Source organism: Copidosoma floridanum, unplaced genomic scaffold (genome assembly GCF_036245765.1).
Source record: "Copidosoma floridanum isolate Cflo_tuat_1 unplaced genomic scaffold, Cflo_Japanese_pri ptg000012l, whole genome shotgun sequence".
NCBI classification, from domain to species: Eukaryota; Metazoa; Arthropoda; class Insecta; order Hymenoptera; family Encyrtidae; genus Copidosoma; species Copidosoma floridanum.
In genome coordinates this window covers 2,774,071-2,790,671 of record NW_028321889.1, presented here as the reverse complement: position 1 = coordinate 2,790,671, position 16,601 = coordinate 2,774,071, and positions in this window count along the sequence as shown.

The window sequence follows — 16,601 nt, the reverse complement described above, 5'->3', positions numbered from 1 at the left end:
GAGCACGTAACAGCTGTAAGATCCAATTGCCGAGACGAAGAGGATGTCGCATTACACGCTGGCACGGAAACATTTGACCCGTAAATCAATATCACACGTGTAAAAGGGTATCGTTAAGAGGACGAAGGTGGCATTTTCTCTAGGATATTCGTTGACCTAGTTATTTTTAGATACAATTTTACTTTCTACTATAGAAGAGGAAGGGTCAAACATGTGGTTGCAACTGTATCGTCCACCGATTCTTCATGATGCTCCAGAGCTATTGTTTTAAAATACCAATAACAGCTTTGCCGTTAACATTGAGTTGATTTTTTTTTTTTAAATCCTAATTGAGCGTAAGTAATATTTTATCCATGTATACAATTTATGTATATTTATACTTATGCAATACAAGGATCAACGAATAGAATGCGAATTAGAAGACGAGTAAAATTTTAGCGTGAAAATCTTTACGAGACAATCCCAGCCACATCGCCTATGGTTTAAATTCTACTGTACATACGAGTGGTAGAGTAACAAGGAACCCTCGAGTTCACGGCTACGTATAAAAAAATACCCTAGTTAGAAATGTCGAACCAAATGCTTATTAAAAAGAAAAATGTAACAATGGATAAGCCGAGTGAAAAGTGCCGGTAATAATCCTGCCGCTCTTGTTAAAAATGAAAAAAAAAAAAAAAAAAAAAAAAAAAAAACTAGTCGCTGCAGTAGTAGGTACAAGGGTGGAGGCGGGAGAGTTTATAAGGCGTACATAGTTATACACTCTTGGTCCGAGATAAAGTGGGAGAGAAAAGGTGGTTAGGTTTCACGGCGCTTGGACACGGGCGGAAGAAAGGAGGGCGGAAGGAGCTTAACGGCCGAAAGAATGGAGAGTGGAGCGCGTTGTTTTAGGAGTGGGGCGGTGAATATATGTGTACAAAACGCCTGGAGGGGAAATCGAGCGCGATTGTGGAATTAGTTTTTGAGGTTATGTTTGCTTTCAGGTTGTTTTTGTTGGGCTTGTTAATTCTCTGTTCGTTGTGTTGGGCGAACTAATATTGCGACCATCTAAAGGGGGACGTCTAATTTATCGTGGGGAAAATAATACGATCGAATCGTTTTTGCTATTTGTAATATTCCATTTTTATGATGAATTGGAGGTAGATGTACATTTTTCTCATGATTTTTTGCTTCAACTTAAAAAAAAATTAACGAGAGGAAAAATTAAGCTAACCTAATTGTTAAATGTGACGTTTGGATAGAAAAATAATTGGCTCCCTAAAAGTTGTGATTGACGAGCAATCACATTTCAGGATAACGTATTCTAAATACGTTTTCTGAACTTTGGGATCAAGTATATACTACTTTGGAAAAAATGTCAGTATATTTTTGTAATCACTCATATTGCAGAGTTCCCTTAACTGATTTTGATCCAACAGAGATTATTTTTATCGTAAAATTTTTTATGACTGCAAAATAATTTATTTTGCTGCTTTAAATTTTATTTCAAATTATCTGAAACATACAGATTAAGGACCAGTTTTAAAAAGTTGATTTTTTCCACACAATTCCGAGAGATCATTAAATTTTTAGTACAAAAAAAAATATTTCCAAGTTTGTACAAAAGTATACTTATTAAATTATGTATAAACATCCTAAAATATTACGTCGGTATACCCAAAATTATTTTATACTTTATGACCCTACTACGATACTTTCATTAAAACATAATATAGTTAGACAATCATTTCAAATTATTAAAGTCAATTGGCTTGGATAATGTAATCTTCTTTTATTGTAATTAAATTACGTATTAATTTTTTCATTAAAATCATATACTCTCTTAACTTTGTGTTTTAATATAGAACATTCAAAAGATATTTACGAGTTACTTTATGAATAAAATTTTTTATTTACAATTATTTTCTATTTGGATTCCAAAAAGAGAAACAGCTGATAAAATCAAAAGAATTTTTTCGATAACTAAAATTGCTTTAAAAATGTATAGATTTTCATAAACCGTGAATAGAGACATATTCCCGAATAAGTTATACTTTTGCCTCGCATTTGTTTTGTTTCCACATCAAATAAATTATGCTTATGAGACATTGCAAAATTAATTGCATGAGTTGAAAAAAAAAAAAAAAAACACTTATGCTTTGCATAAACAGCATCTTATAACTTCCACAATTTCAAAATTTTGCTCGTCGAGTCTCTCTAACAAGTTGTCAAGGAGAAAAAGCTTCATAATATCTGCATGAAAAGAAGATTTATTTTCTGTCTGAGTGAAAAACTTCGAGTGTCATCCGGAAGAGTTTGAGATTAATCGTTTAAAAAGTTTGGATTCGTTTCAATCTCACGATGGGCGTGTAATTAATTCAGCAGAACAGTAGAAGATATTGTGTTAATCGGTCCTGATTCAGAGGAAATCTTTGAGGGAAATCAAGACGAAGGACTTATTTTTCTATGCTGCTTACTTTTATGTTTAGGATTCGCGATGTAACCAATGTTACTTGTTCAACTAATGGTTATAAAAGTCTTTTAACGCATCTGTCGTGTATCGTTAAAATGTCCGTTAAAAAGAACGAATAAGTTAAAATTTTTTATTTTCGTTCAAAAGTCACAAACGCAGATGAGGAACAAAATTTATGCAATCGATTCCAAAAAAATACAAGGCACACCTGAAAAACATTGAAAAACTGAAAAGAAAACTCAAAAAAGTGGATCTGGTAAATTGCAAAAGTGATGTATGACACAGTGATTCGGCACAAGTAGTACAAGTTAAAGTGTTGTCAGACGAGTTCGCGAGCCGCAAGTAGTTTACGACCTAGTTTAGTCAGGCAGTTCTCAACATCAGGTATGTATAGGTATATAATGCACACGCTTTCTGTATTTCGTTCTCTTAGGGCCAGGACGCGACTTTCGGGTGATTAATTGCTCTGGCATTGTGCAGCGAAGAATAAATCTCGGAAATTTGACTACTGTCGTTATTTTTTCGAGCATAGTGAATTCTGAGCTTACAAATCCTGCTGCACATTGAACAAAAATCCTCTCAATAGTGAAACGTGGTATTTTTTTTACTTGTAGCATTGTTTATTAAATGAATTTCACAAAATATCAATTCAGAGCTGATCTGATAAAGTTAAATAAACTAAACATGTACGATCGTACAACTTAAAAAAATACGTTTCGTTGGTATGATAAATTTTTGTTTAAATCAGAATCGATTACCACGCCCCTCTAAAGACAAGTCAAAATCTCAGCCAAAAACTCTGACGTTTTTCCTCAAAATATGTCACGCGCACCCTTTTTCCCATTTTTCACGCAAAAAAAAACCAACTGTTTTTCCCTTCGGTGAATCATCCCCGAAGACCTGCGGATGCGTTTCACCAAAAGCCAGGGTATTTGTCATCTCCAAAGCTCCTAGCTGTGCATTCGCGTACTTATAACTCTTACTTCACAGAAAAAACGAAAGAAAGTAGACAATGCACGCTCGACGGGAGAAGCACGAGCGCGTAAAATTTACATGTGGTTGAGTTTAGTTTGCAACGATAAGCGGTGGAGGGCAAGTCGGACTTGCCGAATTCGCCGGCTCTTGTTGCTCTCGTGTACAGCCTTTTATCGCTCTTCGTCACGTATAACAACGAACACGTGTACATATAATATTGCGCATTGCTGCAACTGCGCTCGTTTCGTCGAGGGTCTCTTCACATTTTTATTCCGACGGCACAGGGAGACAAGACAGACTGTACATACGTGTTTCTGCTTACGCGAGTGACGGGGAAAAAAGGAAAAAGGTGGACGGACTGAAGATGATTTTTATACGAGTGAAGTGATGTGAAAATTCACGTGACGACGAGGAAAATGTGATTTCGGCCAGGTTACGTGATTTTGGGTCTTTTCTTTTATTATTATTATTATTTTTTTTTTACCACGGGCGAAGGGCGCGTGACTTTATGCACAAGATCAACGCCAAAGTGGACTTCCGGTCATTAGAATCACGTTAGGGGTGCGGAGTTGTGTAATCAGATGAGGGGTCGGGGAGTTATGGTCTTGAAAAATAGCTTGACCTCATTCTCATTGTGATTTGTGTCGGTGCGAGGTGATTGTCGTTGTGCGATTAAAGGTGTAAATAAAAATTGTTGGTTATCCTCGGGCAAATTTAGGTTTTCAAATACTTCGCGGTGTAATTCTTTTCCAATAATTAATTTGATCAATTGTGCCATAAATTTTTTTATATTTCTTTGACTAATTGTAACATATTTTTAAATTTAAGGGAAAAAAGTGTCAAAGTGTTATAAAGTATTTAAATATTTGTCTAAATGATTCGAACTTAATTAACCAAAATCAAAAGCATCATTATCGTCGATTGTCATAGAATTGGAAAAAATAATTACTGCATAAGAGCGTACAAAAGTACTTTTAAGGTCGTTGATGACGAATCGACGCAAGTCAATCGCACGTCAAATGAGAGAAAAGTGAAAAAAAAGGTAGAGAGCTAGATGAAAAGGAAGAAAAGTTGAGTCGAGAAAAATAGAATGGTGGATAGACAGACAGAAAAGTTATTATTCCTATTGGAGAAATGCTCTACCAGCTTTAAATTTGACACATTTTTCGTACTTTTTCAACTTAACGTACATTGCTTGAAAAAATGTATATATTTTACTTTTTTACCATATGTATTTTTTCTTATTATTTTTTTTTTTTAATAATTTCAATCGAAGTAATACAAAACATTCAAAGAATCGTTTAAAAGTAATATAAAAATGATTTTTTAACTGACTATTTAATTTATGTACTTTCACATAAAAAAAAGAGAGAAAAAGTAAAATCAATGTCCCTGCAAAATAAAAATATTTTTAACGATCCATATTTAACAAAAATTCGCTGTTCTTCTTGGTTCCTGTTCACCATAAATTTCATGGGCAGTATTGCCTTGCACAGCACAATTTTCGCTTATCGAGAAAAATCGTTGCTCCACACGACCCCGACTAATACGTAATGTAGAGAGGAATGATTTATTTTTATTTCACATAATAGAGAAAAACGGGGGATAAAAAACATGCGCGCACCTACATATTATAGGAGGTTTGCCCGTGTCATCGTCGGCTGTACCGTTTATCAACAATACATCGGGCTTTTTTCGTATTTTCGCACGGTTAGTTGCTCGCAGAAAGATAACAAGCTTGTGTATAGCACTCGACCTTTTTTTCTTCCTTTTACAAGTTGAACATTCGAGATCTGACGTAAAACGACGTAGTAGGTGACATATGAGTTTTTCTCCAAGAAAAAATTCGTTAATTCTTTTAGTCATTCTTTCGTTATCATTTTTACGGAAAATTGTCGTATCAATTTTGGTTCCATGCATAAAAAATTTTCGGTAACAATTTTGCTGCATTTTTTGCGTACATCAATCGACATCTTAAAAGTGACACCAGTTGAGCATGGGTAATAATATGTTTGTTTATTTATTTATCAATTTTCAATCAATTATATAATAACAGTAAGAAAAAAAGTAAAAAATATTGTATAGTTTTGTTATTTTTTGCTACAATATTAAATATTTTGTAAAACAACGCATTTAAATTGTACAACGTATTAAATGTTATTTTATTGTAGAGCAAGTGAATTAGTTTCTTTAGTTTATTGATTTGAGAGAAAAAAACAAAATATATGAAAACCAACAAAGTAGCATATCATCAAATACACGTGACGTTTCAACAATGGTTGAATTTTTCATCGTCTTTCACCCCCCCCCCTCCCTCAAGCACGTAACATAACTTTTTTACACATCAGCAAGTGGCGCACATCAAATCTCGATTCATCCAACTCATCACACATTCTATACGGTAGAAGCTCAGCCACGTCCGAAACACAACTCGAAGGATTTCTGCTCCCCCCCCATCGACTATTTCCTAGTTGTTGCTCCCTTGATACATATTTAATAATCCACCCCCTGTTCCTCTTTTACCAAATCATCCAGTTTTCTCGTTCATACATGTAAATAATACACGTACACAGTAGATTTTTGGTGTGTATATTTGTTTGTCTGCACTTTGGGGAATTGACGTATACGAAAACGAGCAAAGGGAAAATTGGTGTGCTTGGAAATTGCGTGTGCATATGGTAATGGACTTGGGGATTTCACAAGGAAAAGTGGATCAATTAAAAAAAAGGGAAAAACCCTTTGATTTTGTTTATTCATGGATACATATATATATTTTTTTTTCAAGCATACCTACTCGTGGTACGATAAAAAAAAAATGATACAATAATTTGAACAAACTCTGCTGTAAAAAAAAAAAACAATTCAGTCTCAAGTCACTGAAAAGAAATGTATCGTTCGATACTCGTAAGATAACTTATTAAATTATTGTACTTTCGGAATAAAAATACGTTTTCTGAGGAAAATCATTTCAAAACTAAACCTCAGAAATATGCGGATCAGGTTAAAAAAAAAAAAAAAAAACAAATATAGACATGACATAGATACCTTCACATGTGCATGCAAACTAAGTCGGGATTGCGGTACGTGCACAAGTATAGGTAGCGTGATATATGCTACGCTAGACGATGGGAACGAAAAAAACAGAGAAAAGGTGAGCAGTGGAGAAAATAAAACGTTTTTCCACTCTCAGGCTCTCCTCTCTCTTCTCGTTATTTGAGTAACTCTATGTGTGTTGGATCACGACAGAATGAAATCGGCGTACGGATGAATCTCGGGCATTCGGCTCGGGAATTTGCAGCGAGACTAGTACTTTCTCGATGGATTTTTTTTAAATTTAATTCATTTAGACGGTTTCTTCACTGTCATACGCAGCTTAGTAGAGTAGTCGTATGAATAATGATACAGGCACTCGTTGTACTGTTCTATTTTAAATTTCTCTCTAACCCATCAGTTGTTGAATATTTTCCGTCAAAGCCAAATCGTCAAATGATTTCAATTAACAAAATTTTGCTGTTTAGAGTATTTGCTCTAATTATTCACGGACCTAACTAAAAGTCATTGGTTTTATTTTTCATTTACCTAAAAAAAAAAAATAATCATAACTTGAGTGACACATTCGCGATGAGAGTTAGCTCAGATGGGTTTTATGTTGTTTGCTTGGGTTTTCGTCAATATTTTCATATACGATATGTATGCTTCATCTCTCAAAATCATGTAAATCTTAATAGTAGCTACAGTTTTTTTGCTGATTTTTCAATATGGTTTATGTAAAATTTGAAATGATTAAATAATAATGCTTTATTATGGTACAAAATGATTGAAGGATATCCGATCTCAAAAACGAATTTTTCCTGATTTATATTTATACGTGGGTGAACAATGAAATGAACTTCAAAAAAATTCCTCAGAAATTGTGTAATGATTTTCCAAATGCGTATACTACATACGCGCTAGTCGACATAGGTACTTCAAGGTCTTGGTAACGAGGCGCCGGTGTAGCTGTGAAAACGTTCGCACCTGCGAGCACTTACACATACACACACACACACACAGAGAGAGACACGTGCACGCGGGGTTCGCAATTCATTTCAACGACGCTCTAAAAAAAAGGAGAAAAAAATTTTTCAAGCGCCTCGTTGCTGCTGCTTCTGTTGTCAAGTGCCGGTATTATACCCGTTTTACGAGCATTTGAGGATCCCGGCACTTACGCTATTTTTTTTGTTTCCGCTCGCGCGCGCGAAACTAAAAGACATATAACCAAGGGTGAACCACACAACTCAGCCGCACGTTTTCCGCGCATGATATTTGGGGGTAGGGGGCGGGGGATTTTTTATCTCCATCGTGGAGCTCGAGGAAGCGAGTGTACACTCACGTGTATTTGAGTAAACGATGGAGGTGGGGGGAGCGGCCGTGTACGTGGAGAGAGTTTATTTTTATCGTGACAGCAGTTTTCTGTACATTATTGTTAGCTCTTCAAGAACTGCACTCCGGGGCTCTGAAAACTATACCACCCGTTATTACTGGGCAACTACTTCGGCGGATTGAAATTTTTTAGTCGCGTGAAACAAAAAAAAAAAAGCTTATTGTTTGTCGTCGTCTTTTCCCGAGGCCATTGTGCTTCACTTGCGCGGAGATTTATGCGTCATCGAATTCAGTGACTTTGTGATAACTAGACAACGTTAGGATGTACTTGTTATGTGATACTGAGTATGCATTTGACTGGGTGTTCTGCGGAATTAAAACCTTATTTTAACTTAATTGTATTTAATGTGTATTTCCATGTAATTTTTCCATCCAAACAAGAATAATGATGGTTTATCAAATTGTCGTATACACCATCACGTTTTTACACATCAATTATTCGAGGTAAGTAGTACGTATCCGTATATTGTCAGACCGGAGTCACGAAGTCAAATGCAAGTAGTCCCTATCGGCGTTTGGTCAGACAAAGTAAAATAGGTAATTTCTAATAGAGCTTCACCTCAATATGTCCTCAGCAATCGGTTTGAGATTTGTTATTGAAGATTTATAATTGTCGTTAATTTAGTTTGCAATAAAGTACCACAGTGATTTTTCAAATGCATTTTACTCCCGTTGCGTTGACTCTACCAAATTTGAGCAAGAAAATACGCTCCAAGATAACCAAGTTTTGCTCCGACAACTTAAGTGCCTCTATCTTTTTCCTGTATTGTATATAATGTCGGGATGAACCCAATGTATGGTGTCATAAATTCCTACGAAGAACAACTCGAAATTAATTTCATCAAATAAACTGTACTGTGTAGCAACTTCGCAAAGCAAAAACCACAATTTTATGAAACACTGCGTTCCCAAGTTGGAGTGTCATTCAAAAAAGTCAATTGAATGAAAAATCTGGATATAATCCTTTCCAAAGGCTGCGAATGAATTTCCCCCTTCGACGCTCATATTCGCCGTGCCCTCGATTAAAAGCTCCACCTGAGTATCGTCGCGTGATTATGTCACGCCTGCAGAGAGCAGCAATGAAAACGACGATAAATAACGAGCCATCCCGCTGGGAGTTTTTCATTCCCAAGTCTCTACAGCTTATCATAGCGCACCACTGAATTTTACGACGGAGTACAGTTTTTCCGATTAACCATAGTGCAGGTTTTTTTTTTCATGCGTATGCGTTGCGCAACGGAGAGCAGCGGGACAGCGGGTTTTCGAATCCGATGGTCTATTCGAATTCCTCCCCCCCCCTTTTTGACAAAAATAACAGAGAGCGCACCCTTGTTCCGGGAAAAAAAGCCACGGCCTTGTTCCCGATGTGTCTCGGATAGTGTATGTTTTCCGAACGGTATGTATGTTCTTTTTCCCCTTTTTATTGCGTGTATAGTTGAGCTTAGAAGGGATTTGGCAAAGCAAGCCGTTCCTGTTGGCCCCGGCTTTGCTCGTTTCTCATGACTCTACGCGCTAAAAGGCATACGACTAGGGATTGTTAAATCTTTTCGTTTGGAGTCCCTGCATTTCAATGTCACATTGAATGGCGGGCGATATTACGTTGTGGTCGAGGCGCTTCTGTAATGGGCATTTTCATCGCGGGGTGAGCTTGTGTTGGGGGACGTATTTCGTAATGGAAAATGTCTAATTCAAAGATTGATAGAAGCTCTTTGATTAAAATTCAATTTGATTTTATTTGGCAAATAACATTTGTTTTTCATATACCGTAGAAATTTAAGTAGATACACTTCAGACCTTATCTCATCGATAGGTTTTAAAAAAATTTTTTTATTTGACGTTGATTAAAAAGTACATGTAAGTTTCTGATATTTGAGTTTCAAAGTATGACAAAAGTATACAGAAATTCAATTGTTGGGTTGTAGTCACGGAGCTGATATGATGTTTTAACTGTTGAAACAAACAGTTTGATTTCTTTTTAAACTTCTTGTGACTTTTTTTTAACTGAGAAGTCGCACACACGGAAAAATCAGTAGCCTTTTTTTTTTGCATTACGTCATAAGCACATATTTTATTCTTTCATAAGTAGATTATATCGCATCAAAGACAAGCTGGTACGATGGACATAATTTTTTTACATTAATTTGTAATAGTTTGTACATTTTTGATAATTGCTCGGTTTAATGAATAACACTCGTTGTATGTTTAATCGATAGTAGTCTAGTAATCCAACATGGTATTAAAATTCATGTGACAATTACATCTTAAGGCGAAATACAGTACTCGTCATCTCTACAGACGGTTGTCACAGAGTTAAAAAACATGAAACACAGATAGCAATCACATGCAGTTGGTTGAACACAATAAGTTGCAAGGAAAAAGAGGTTGGAGCAATAAAAAAAGATTGACGGAAAGTATGGAAACGCTCGGACTTGCGTGCATTAAACTCAGTACAAATATAAGGTTGTAGTCCTCTTGTCAATTTTATGGAGAAAAATATTAGTTCAAAGCGAGTAATTTACAAAATTAAATTACGGCATGTGCATACATTTCTGAGTTTACGTAAGCCGCAGTATCCGAATATTTTCTCGTTACTGCGTCAAAACTCAGTGAGGCGTGACAAGTACTGTTTTTGGCCAACGTATCTGGTTTGCTCCATTAGTTTAATGAAGTTTTATTTTTTCATCTAGCTATGGATACTACTGTGATTATTGTTATTGATAAAGTAAATACAAATAGTGATCTATCGGATTTTATGTGGAGAAAAGTTTATAATATTGTGGTAAGATGAAAAAACCATCTTTCAAAGTTTATTTATTATTAGCTAGAAAATAATTGTAGCAATAAATTGGGTTGTAGTATTTTCGAAATTGTTTCAATCATCATCCAGTTAATTTGGTTCATAATAATAGGTTTGTATAATAAGTACTTCCTAATTGAAGCATTTATTTACTCTGCAACGAAAACAAAAACTTCAACACACTTCCAATAACTTTTCTCAGCTCATTTCATAACAAGGAATGTGTATAGATCAATTGGCTAGTAAATTACCCAGACCCAATATAATAGCGTGATTATCGATGCCAGTGGTACAACATGGTGATTCATCTCCATTCCTCAAAGGAAAATAGAAAAAAAATGGTAAATGTATCGAGCACCAGGAGGGGGGGGGGAAAGTTGGCTCGTGTCATGCCATTTGTCAGTTTTTCTTTCTTTTTCCCGTTTCCTCTTTTTTATCTCTATTTACACACACGGCCAGTTGACTCCTTGCACGAGATCAAATTTCGTCGCATCGGGCAAAAAAAATGTATGCTTTCTGCCGTCAGGAAATGTATATTTTTTCCGTCTCTCTTTTATTGTTTTTGATGTCTCAGCTGTCAAAGATATTTTATTTTACTGTACATCACGAGGAAATCTTTTGAAGACTTTGCGTTGGACGAGCGAGTTTGGAAAAAGAAAAAAAAAAACTTTGGCTCGTACGTATGTAGACGCAAAGTGATTTGGGAGTGATTATTCCGGGGCTATGGCTTCTACAACTTGTCAGTGAATCAAAAGACACCCTCATGGCTGTAGCTTCTCGGCAAATAGTCGTTGGCAAAGTTGAATGTGATCTTCAAAGTTCCGCGAATACAATGAAGTTTCAAATGGAAGTTATGCGTAAAAATGGTAAATTTGCATATTTTCGAGCTCTTCCTCCTCCAGAACTTTCGAGTTCTGGGAAACTTTAGATCTTATGTATCTTTCAAGTGCAAATTACTGAATCTACGAAAAATGCAGACATTTGTCTTTTCAGTGCCGAGAAATGCAATATTTTTATATATGCATATGTGTAACTCTTTTGATGGGAAAATTTGAGGAAGTTTGATTAGTGTGTAAAGTACTGGATCCTCATGTTAAGTATACTTCAGAAACTTTAACTTTCGATTTGCATACATGTTCCAACATGGCATATTTTCGGCAACTAATTTGAATTTCATTCATCATTCCTAAAAAATTTTCACCCGGCCTTTAGATAATTTGAAGTGAAACTTCAGCACCTCTTCCAAAGACTACAAGGTAAAGAGCACGTAATTTTAAACTTTAAAGCGATGGTGAATTACGTTTGCCCAATGGATTTTATATTTTTTCTTTTAATGCAGTTGTAAATTATTTCTATACCTGGGAGATAGTTTAAAGTAAAACTTCAACATCTCTTTTGAAAGTGTTACGTAAACGAGTGAACGGGTTAAGGCTATGTATCGTAGTTTTTCCGAAAAAAAAAGAAAATATTTAGCACAACGCAGCGATTGAAACACCAAATGTAACTGAAAAGAGCGCAACGATGTTTTCACAGTGCTATGCGGCATAGAATGACTCAATTCATTCGACTGTTCGACCCGAGTTTAGCAATATTTTCTCGATCTTTTTTTCGAGTGCATACAACTGTATATATGCTTGAAATTTTTTTTGCCATGCGCTCCACTGCTCTCTCACTTCTCGGACTTTCGTTCGGCTAGTTTTGCCACACACGTTAAAAGCTGAATGGCTGAGTTTATGAATAGGACTATTCAGTGTTTCCATTAGAGGATGTGAGGGATATAACCATCAAGTTTTAGTAACTTCAAACTGTTTCTTTTTCCGAATGAAAATTTTTTCTTTTTCTGACAAAAATAACATCATGCACATTGGATAACGTGTTTAATTATGGAAAGTCATAGTTTCAAGATATCAAAGTTTTCTGCTCACCCTTTTCTGCATATTTTTTTTACTTTGTACAAAAAATGTTTCTGTAGTTCATACTATCATGTAAAACTCTAGCAAGTTCAGATGCAATATGTTTAAGGATGTATCAACTAATAATTATTGCATGTTATTTTTACATCGATGCATGCACATGACCGTGTGTGTGGCTAAAACCATCAAAGTTGAATTGCAATTTTATGGTGTTTGATTTGCTTATTAACGCTTTTCCAATCTTTTATACTTATTTCACCTCTGCCAGGCAAAGGAAGTGATTGTTAAAGAAATGTATGTGTGAGTATGAACGTTTGTGCTTCACAAACTTGTTCAAATAGAGGTTACCTTTTAAAGTCTTTACACAATTATGGAAACATCTGCATATTATCTCCATACACGCCTACTTGAATCTATTGTTCAGATGCCACGTAATAATAATATCGTTGGTAAATAAATTATTATTACAGCGTCTATTATTAAATTTTTTAGTTTTAAGTCCCTTTGGTAGCCTCCTTTTTTGTTCAATCCACTAAAAGACGAGTAATGTAATAAGAATTTGCAAGTAAGGGTTAAGCTATACATAGGCGTCGATAAAAAAGTTTGATGGAAGGAATTGTTTAACATACAAATCCGCCCATTTTGGCTCGGTGGACTTTTTAAAAGAATGCAAATTTGGCCAATTTGCTGCGTTGGGTTGCGTTTGGCTCGGAACAAAGAGAAACACCGTAGGCGTTGGAAAATTTGAACAAAGAAAAATTTGAAACTCTGCCTCGCGTGCAGGTTCATACTCACTTTTCGGCTCTATTTTCGGTTTGGAGTTTCCCTAAAATTTATCTATTTATGATTTGGTTACGTGCGCGTTATTAGCCTGTACGCCACTGTTCAATTGATATAGAATAGCTCGTTGAATCGAATAATTCAACTTTTCACTGAAAAATGCGACGAGGCTTTTGTTCGTAGATTATGAATAGATTATTCAAAAATTTGATGAGTAAGTATTTGACGAGTATTGTAAATGCCAAGAAAATTATTTTGCGTCACATTGGTGTCTAATATTTTTAGAAAAGCATTACTTGGATATAGTTTGTTCATTAGTATAATATTTGTACGCTAACAACACGAGTATGTTACAATTGTTTTTTTTTTTTTCTTTTTAGCTACGAAATAAGAATACAAGCAGATGAGAGGCGTGTGTGGTAGTAAGTGAGATAAGACGAGGGTGACTAACATGTAGTTCGTTATCGAAAGAAAACTTCTGCTAGTCAAGGTTCAAAAACCATTTTTATGAAATACATGTAGAAAAATTCGTATCAAAGATTTTTTCGACGATCCATCTAAAAAACTGCTATAAACCGACAGAAAAATTTTTTGGAGTGAGGAAAATAATTTCAAGCGCACTGAAATAAAAAATTCGTCGTTGGGACGCTCCAAAGCCCTTGCACATACTTTTCTCGTTGAGATGGATTTTAACGGAAGTAGAAGCAACTGGCAGGACGAAAATGTGCGGAAAATTCCGCAACCGCCGTACTTTCTTTCAATTTTTCGTTATCACTTCTCTGGTGTATACTGCACTCTCGTTTCATAAGCCATTGACGAGTGAAATACCCAGCTGCTTTTCGAGAGCAAAATAAATCACCGAGACTCTGCGCGATGGAAAAGACGATTGCAATGTCAAAAAGAGGGGACTTTTCCTTCGGAAATATTTCTTTTTTTCGAGTACCTTTATTGATTTTGTTGCGTTATTCGTCAAATAGGTACGTTGTAGAAATTCAGTTATCGAAATTATAAAGCTGTGTTTCAGTTTTTAAAAAAAGGTATTTGATTAAAATAAAACTTCTTAGCTTTGAGTTACGTTTATAACTTTTAATTTATGTACTTGCAATCGCAATTTATGTCTCTCTAGTAGTTTATTGCCTGCCACAGTTGGTTAGCTTAGAAATAAACTCTTATCGCATGTAACATGGAGTCGCAGCTATCACTTATTCGAGTAGATGCGCGAATAAAAATTGCAAAAACAAAACCATGTAATTTGTACTTTTGAAAAGTTTAAAAAATACGTAGTCAGCTAGGAGTGTCGTTATTTTTTTCTCCCAAAATGACCGCTACATTAGTTTGATTAATATAAGTTTGAAACATACATTTTATTATAAATAATTACATCCAAGTGGGTACATATGTTTGTTTGTATTTTTCCTATTTTTCATCGACATTCTCTAGCCGTTGATTTTCATTCATCCAAAGTAAATTGTACAGTTGCAATTTGATTTTATCTTGACTTTTCATTTACACTATCTTGAGAATTTTCATAAAAAAATTGTTGATAATGACTCTTATAAAAGTTTAGCGTGCGCTTTCCGAAGGTTAACAACCTTGCAGCCATTCGAAATAAAAATACAAACAGGAAAAGGCCTTTGGCAATAGACTTTTCGATAAGATTTTTACTACGAGTTTACTGAACCTCGTACGCTTAGATAAAAAGCATTTAATGTTGCTTCGTATCGATCGGTACGATTTGTACGATGAACTCAGAAATTTTAATAATACAACAACTTTGGTCGTCGTTAGTGATGGACTCTGCCTTGGATTTAATTAATCGCGTACTAATCAAGTAGTAATGAAAACGTATTAAAAAAAAAATTATTAAAGCTGTGGAGGAAAAACCTATTCCATCATGGATCTAAATAATAATTTTTTCTTACACCAAAAAAGCAAAAACAAAATTTTTCACAATCGTCGTGAGAGAGCAGTATGCTGAGATTTAGTAAAAGTTGACGAGTTTATTTATAAAAATTGTCTGTTAATCACTACATCGCGATTAGCTATATTTTACTACAGTATATCTAAAAAAATAAATAAATTGCTTAGTACGTTGAACTTTCAGTTCTTATCGATGATTTTAATTCATACATAATGTTCTAAAGCTTCGAGCTATAATTTATGTAGAACTTGCTTGAAGTGTTCTACGAAATAGATAATAGAAAATAGATAATTAGTGGATTTTTTTTTTCTACTCGAACTATTCAACAATCCTTTCAAAGTTCAACGATCCGATCCCAGTGTAATTCAAGATGCTTACAAAGTATTGAGAAAAATCAATTTTTAGTACTGCACCTTAAAGTAGATAGGCTGAATGTTGATATTAATTACTCGGTTCCTGAGAACCCCCGTCCCTTCAAATTTTGACTGCGCCATTTTCATGGCTTGATTCTTTTGGAAACAAATTTTCATCGAATTTCATTGTTCATTCTGTAACCGATACAACTTCTTTAAAGTATCGCATACATGAAAAAGACTTGCATAAATAATAAGAAATCACTAGAATTGTTTGTTTGGTTCAAAAAAAAAAAAAAAAAAAAAAAAAACAGTGTATTTCTTTATTGTACGTGCCGTAGACCATCATTTTGACACCCCTTACAATGAAAAATAAGTATATATTAAAACAATACGAGACGTTTCAAAATAAAAAAAGTTTTAAAATTTTTTCATCATAGTACAGGTAAAAGCCCGTGATTTGTAAAATAATGTAACCGATTTCATTATAGCTATTAATGCTTAAAAAAATTCGCTTGTTCGAATAAAATGTACAAACCAATCTTTTTAGGACCTCTTGCCGATTGTATGCATAAGCATACGCATAGAGACATTATAAATTATTGGTATACACGTTTGTCGACAGTCGAAAGAAAAAGTCAGTAATCCTTGTTTTGTAGTATTCTACGATGTAGTTGTTGTTAAATCAACAAATTAATTTTTAGTCTGTTCGCCACAGGATCTCAGGTCGTCGATTAAACAAGACAATTGCTTTCCTTTCCTCATCGCCTATGAATGTAATGACATGAAAAACTTTGGGTTTATTCGCATAATTTGCAGGTCATATATTTTCGCGATATATTTTTCAGTTTTCCACAGAAGGAGCTTCAAAATTTTTTTTTCATTTTATTTTAATCAAACGAGCAAATTTTGTAACTCATCATTAGCTGATAAAAAAACAATTGCGTTGGTAATTATTCACAAATGTGCTAATCCATCAATATTATTAATT